Consider the following 6,000-nt stretch of genomic DNA (forward strand, 5'->3'; position numbering starts at 1 on the left):
ATGAACATACATACTCAAGTAGGTATAATAATATATTTTTGCCCTGAGGGAGGGGAGGGAGAAAAGAGGGGGGTAAGAAGGGAAGGAGGAAAGGGCAGATTGGGGGAGAGAGCAGTAAAAGGCAAAACACTTTCAAGGAAGATGCAGATGTTCTGCATTACTGCACCAGTATGACATATTGAATTGCTTGATCTCATAGGGAAGGTTGAGGAGGGAGGGAGGAAGAAAAATTTAGAACACAGAATTAGCTCAGGGACACTGATCTCATTGGAGTGGGCTCATGGAGGGAATAGCTTTCTTACCCAATTGGGTGGAGCAATCTATTTAACCCTGCAGGAAAATAGGAGGGGAAGAGGACAAAGAAGGAAGGGTGAAAAAAGCGAGTGCAGATTGAGGGAGAGGATAGTCAGAATTAAAACACCTCTGAGGAGGAATAAGTAAAAAGAAGATAGAGTAAATGTCATGGGAAGGGAGTGGGATGGAGGGAAATAGTTATGATGATTGATTATAATGGCAAAATGTATGGTACCTACTTTGCTGGGCTTTTATGAAGAAGATTCTCTGTCAAGCTTAAGGTACTATATAAAGGTTATAATGAACAGGATACTATCAGGAAAACCTGGAAAGACCTACCTGAACTGAAGCAGAATGAAATGTACTGTATACAAAATAACAGCAATAGTGGGGGATGATCTGCTGGGAAGCATGTGGTTATTTTCAGCAAGGCAATGATCCAATATAACCCTGAAAGACTTATGAAGATTGCAGCCCATCTGCAGAGAAAGAACTGATAGTATCTGAAAACAGATGAAAACACATTTAAATGTTTTTCCTTTCCTCTTTGACAATTCCTTAATCTGAAGTTTTGGGGTTTTTGACTGTTTTCTCTCACAACTAGCTAATATGGGAATTTTTCCATGACTACTCATGTATAACTTATTTTGAATTGATTGAGTTCTTGTGGGTGGGGGGCGGGAATGGAGCGGGGAAGAGAAGTTGGAACACAAAGTTTTTAAGAAATTGATGTTAAAATTTTGGTTTTACATATATTTTGGAAAATAAAATTCTATTCAGAAAAAAAAAAGAAAGATGCAATGTCCAGAGTGTGGGAGGTAAAGGTAACAGCTCCAACTTACTCAGCCTTAGTCAGACCATGTCTGAAATACTGTGTTTGGTACTGAAGACATCGACACCTTGTGAAGTGTACAGAGTGATGACTAGGATTTTGAAGGGTGTTAAGATGATATCATTGTTTGTTGAAGCTAATTTTTTTTTAAATATGGTATGTGTAGCAAGAAAACTCATAATATCACCTTTCCCCCAAAACTCATCTTTCTTTCAAACTTTCTTACCTGGGATTGTCCAGGGTCCCACCATTCTTCCACTTCCCTAGGTTCATGATTCAAAAGCAATTTTGATTCCTCCTTCTCATTCAGGCCACATATCCAATCAGTTGCCTAAGCTTGCCATTTCTACCTTTACTATATCTCTTACACCTGTTACCTTCTTACATCTCATACACTCACTTCCCTGGTTCAGCTTCCTATCACTTCTCATCTGTATTGCTACAATATACTCCTAATCCATCTCCCTCTCTCTAGTCTCTTTCCTTTCCAATTAATATTCCAAGTGATTTTCCCCGCCTAAAGCACTGGTTTTACCATAGTATACACCAATGGCTTCTAATTAACTTTAGGATCAAATGTACTTTAATTTTTATTTCATCATTTTAAAATCTACATTTGTGATTTTAAAATAATATCCACAATTATCACCACACTAGAATATGTATGTAATTTATAAATAAATAAATGTACACATATAGGGATAACATGATCATAGTTCCTTTATTCATTGCATAACAAGATCAAAAACTTTTGAAGACCACCAACTGAGGAAATTAGCAGATTTTTCCTTCCCTTAAGATCTTTGAGAGTATTGGCCAGACTTACTGGAGATGGATATACTTGTTCAAGTACAGATTTAACTGGATGGCCTCTAATGTCATGATCTTTGTGACCTGGCATGGATCTGGGTCCTGTAGGCCATAGAAATACTTGAAGTCACAACGCTGTTGAGAAAAAAATGTGAGCTTTTCTGGGGTTGTTTCACCTAAAACAGAGAAAGTTGACACTATGCAGAGCTCTAGAGGGCAGAACATAAGCTCAGACTTATTCAATAAGGCTTCAAAAACAAATGTAGGTGCAAAAGGTAGAGGTTACAGAGTTCCTCATGAAAGATACATTCCCTAAGGGACAAGAAGAAAAAAAAAAACAAGCACGCCCCTTACCCTGTATAATAATAATAATTTTAATAATAATGGTGATGATAGCAATAATAATGGAGAAAATGTGTTTTGTGCTTTATGGTTACAAAGCATTTTCACACACATTATTTCATTTGATCCTTACAAATCTATATTAGGTAAATAGTTTAGGGCTCAATATTTTCATTTTACAGATAAAGAAACTGAAGCTGAGCTTGGTAAAGTACCATGACCATGTCAAATAGCTAGTAACAATCTGTTATTCCCATTTTCCGGATGGGAAAATTGACGCAGCTCTGGCTTAAAGGAGTTATCCAAGTGTCATATAACTCATAAGTCCTTGAGGATAGATTTGAACTCTGATCTTCCTGACTCCAGGTCCGTCTTGCCTAGTGAGTGACAGATCAAGACTTGAAATCAAATTTTAAAACTTATTAGGTAGATAAGACTTGTGCATATGGGGGGGGGAGATTTAAAAAAATATATATATATTCACATCGAGAATGCATGGGTCAGTCAGCACATTCTATGAAATTTGTTGACAGAAAAGATCAGCATGAGCTTGAGCAGTCTGGGAAGGCATCATGGAGTAGGTGAGGCTTGAAAGATGAGTAGGTCAAAGATTTGTATATGTGTAAAAAGTAAAGCAATTTCCCTCTATGTGGTTGGCTTAACCACTCTCAGGCCCTCTCCGGGAGCTTTGCAGGCCTACTTTTATCTCAAGGTTAAGAAAATGTCAAAGTTGTCTTGTGGATTCATGGGTCTCCCCATTACCACAGCCATTATCATCCCTTGACTGGCTAGAAAAAGCTAACATTTAAGTCACAACGTGGCTTGGGAGATAATAATGGCAAAGCAAGTCTTTGCATCAACTAGCAAAAATGTAAAAAAAACTAGTATTGGAAGTACATAAGATGGTTTAGAGAAGTGATCTACAAACTTTTTGATCATTCATCCCTATAAAAATATTACATATACCATATGTGTATATACGGTTACTTTTAAAATAAGTTATATGTGCATATATGTATATATATATGTATATATATATATATATATAATTACGTATAAACAGAAAATATTTAAAAGGGATGAAAAAAGGTGACATATTTGATCCTGGAGGTAAGAAGAAGCCACTGGAATTTTCTAAGTGTAGGTGATTAACATGGTCAGAACTGGACCGTTTTGTGGAATATAGTTTGGAAAGGGCAGAGACAAAGGGTATGGAGATCAGATGGCTTTTGGTGAGAGGTGATGAATGAGGGCTGCCTCTGTGTTTGTAGAAGAACTTTAATTCAAAAGATGTTAGAACAAAAATTTTGGCAACTAATTGAATGTGTGAAGTTAGGGAAAGAGAGGGCTTGACTATGCCAATAGGGCTTCAAATTTTGGTAATTAGAATTATGGTCATGTCCTTGAAAGTAGTTTGAAAGTTCAGAAAGGAAGGCATGGATTGTGGGGAATGATGGTATAATGGTGTTTATGACAGAGATCGCAATCCATTGCTAATTGCTTATCATGGACACCTCACCCCATCCCAAAATGAAAGGGGATTGTTTGTGGTTCAAGGAACATTACTGCTCTGAAGGACAGTGGCAGCCAGGCCATTCAGTGTCAGGTGATGGGCATGAGATATGGTTCGAACAACCCTGACAAGATCATAAAGGGACAAAAAAAAAAAAGAGGAGAGGTGCAGAGCTTGTCCAACTGTAGGATGGTGGAAAAGATGTTGGATATTGTGTTGGAGATAAGGTCCTCAATAATATCAAGGTGTGGAAGAGAAGCAACCCATCTTCCCACACTCTAATTTATTACTTACTTGCTCCTTGGGGTCATGTAACATGCCTCTGGAAGGGCACTTTGAAGATCACTTCTCTAGATGATAGAATAAAATGGATTAAATGAATTAAAGTTAGGAAATCTGGGCTCTATCCATCTCTAGCCCTAATTTGCCATATGATTTTTGCCATCACTTTCATCCTCTGAGAATTGGTTTATTCATAATGATGGAGTTGAACTAGATATTCCCTAAAATCCTTTTAGCTCTAACACACTGTTTTAAGATCCTTTTCAGTTCTGATAACAACCATAATAATATTAGGTAACATGTATACAGTGCTTACCATGTGCCAGGCATTGAGCCAAGAACTTTATAATTATTATCTTGTTTGATCTCATAACAACTTCAGAAGGTAGGTGCTATTTTATTTCCATTTTACAAAAGAGGAATCTGAGGCAAACAGATGGTGACTTACCAGCATCACACTGGTAATAAGTGTTTGAATTTGGGTTCAGATCTTCCTAATTCTAGAACCTGAACTCTATACAACCTATACAACCTATCCTGTAATTCCTACTTTTTAAAATGAGGCTTTTGAATGTAGTCCAATGATATTTCAACTCTCTCCTTTTGTCTGCATCTTCCTACACTCAAATTCTGCCTCCCTTCCTGGGGAAATTTCCTGACTGCTGCCACGGAACAAGGGCCCCACTGCTAAAGGAATAAATATGAGCTTTGTTTGTAATTTGTAAGATGGATCAGGAGAAGGACTTATCTGAGTCTCTCAGTCTTCACTTTTTAGCCCATAGCAGACATAGAGAAATGCTAAAATTCTCCCTCTCTTCCCCCATCCCCATTCCAACCAAGGCAACAACTTTATGTAGGGACTAAACCCTCAAATGGGTTTTTCCATCAGCTCAGTTCCAGTAGAAATCACAGAACTAATAATAGCCAACACACCATACAGTGTATCATAGTTTAGTTACTTCCTTTTTTGGAAATCCTAAGGGCCTAGGTAGCATTAGGGTTACTATTCCATTTTATAGACAAGGAAATTGAGTTTCAGGGAGGTGAAAGGTCTAGCTTATATTATAGTCAGTGAATAACTGTTTGGGGACTAAACCTGAGTCATTTAACTTCATAAGAATTCCTTTTTCCCCATTTGCTTTTAAAGATTTCTGTGGCCAAAAGGAAGTTAGAAGAAAGAGTTGGCTGTCTTAACTTCTTGGAAAAAGGAGTGGGAAAGCAATAGGGGAAAACACTCCCTCACCTTCCTGGTGATCAATTTTGTTGAGAAGCAGCAAAATGCACTGGGGAAAAAAAAAACATATGGGGGTCATTAGGAATACTAGGTTCATGTCCTTTCCCTGCCACTGTCTCAAAGCTTAACCTCCCCTTTCTTTGCCTTCTTCTTTGTTATCCTACAAATACCCAACCTAAATGAGGCATTGGGAAGTGTGGTCCTAATCAGGATCTAGGGAAGATAAACCATTGCAAGGGGCATGGAAAGCACAGAAAAACCATCTGGCCTGGAATTTGGAGGCCTAAGCTTAAATCGAGCTTTGCTACCACAGGCAAATCATTTTACTTTTCTGAGCCTCGGTATCCTCATCTGCAAATGGTGAATAGCAAAAATAATTATACTACCTACCTCACAGTCTTTTGAGGTGGCAAATACTTTTAAACCTTTAAGTGTCATGTAAATGTGAGTAATTTTCTTTTTTCTAGACCTACACACTTCAAATGTTTCCCATCCTGTGTTTTTTTTTTCCCCTCAAAGGGACATTGTTAAATGGCAAATTAAGAAAACTGAAAGAGGAGCCACGTGATGCAACTCTTGTTGATTCATTATTTTTGGTGGTCTGCACACTAAGAAGAATGCAATTTTTCCTTCTGACTTGCAGCTGAAACCTATGTCTTTTTGCCTTCTATTATAATGTGCTCCTTAGGAGTA

The sequence above is a fragment of the Dromiciops gliroides genome, chromosome 2 (genome assembly GCF_019393635.1).
Source record: "Dromiciops gliroides isolate mDroGli1 chromosome 2, mDroGli1.pri, whole genome shotgun sequence".
Lineage (NCBI taxonomy): Eukaryota > Metazoa > Chordata > Mammalia > Microbiotheria > Microbiotheriidae > Dromiciops > Dromiciops gliroides.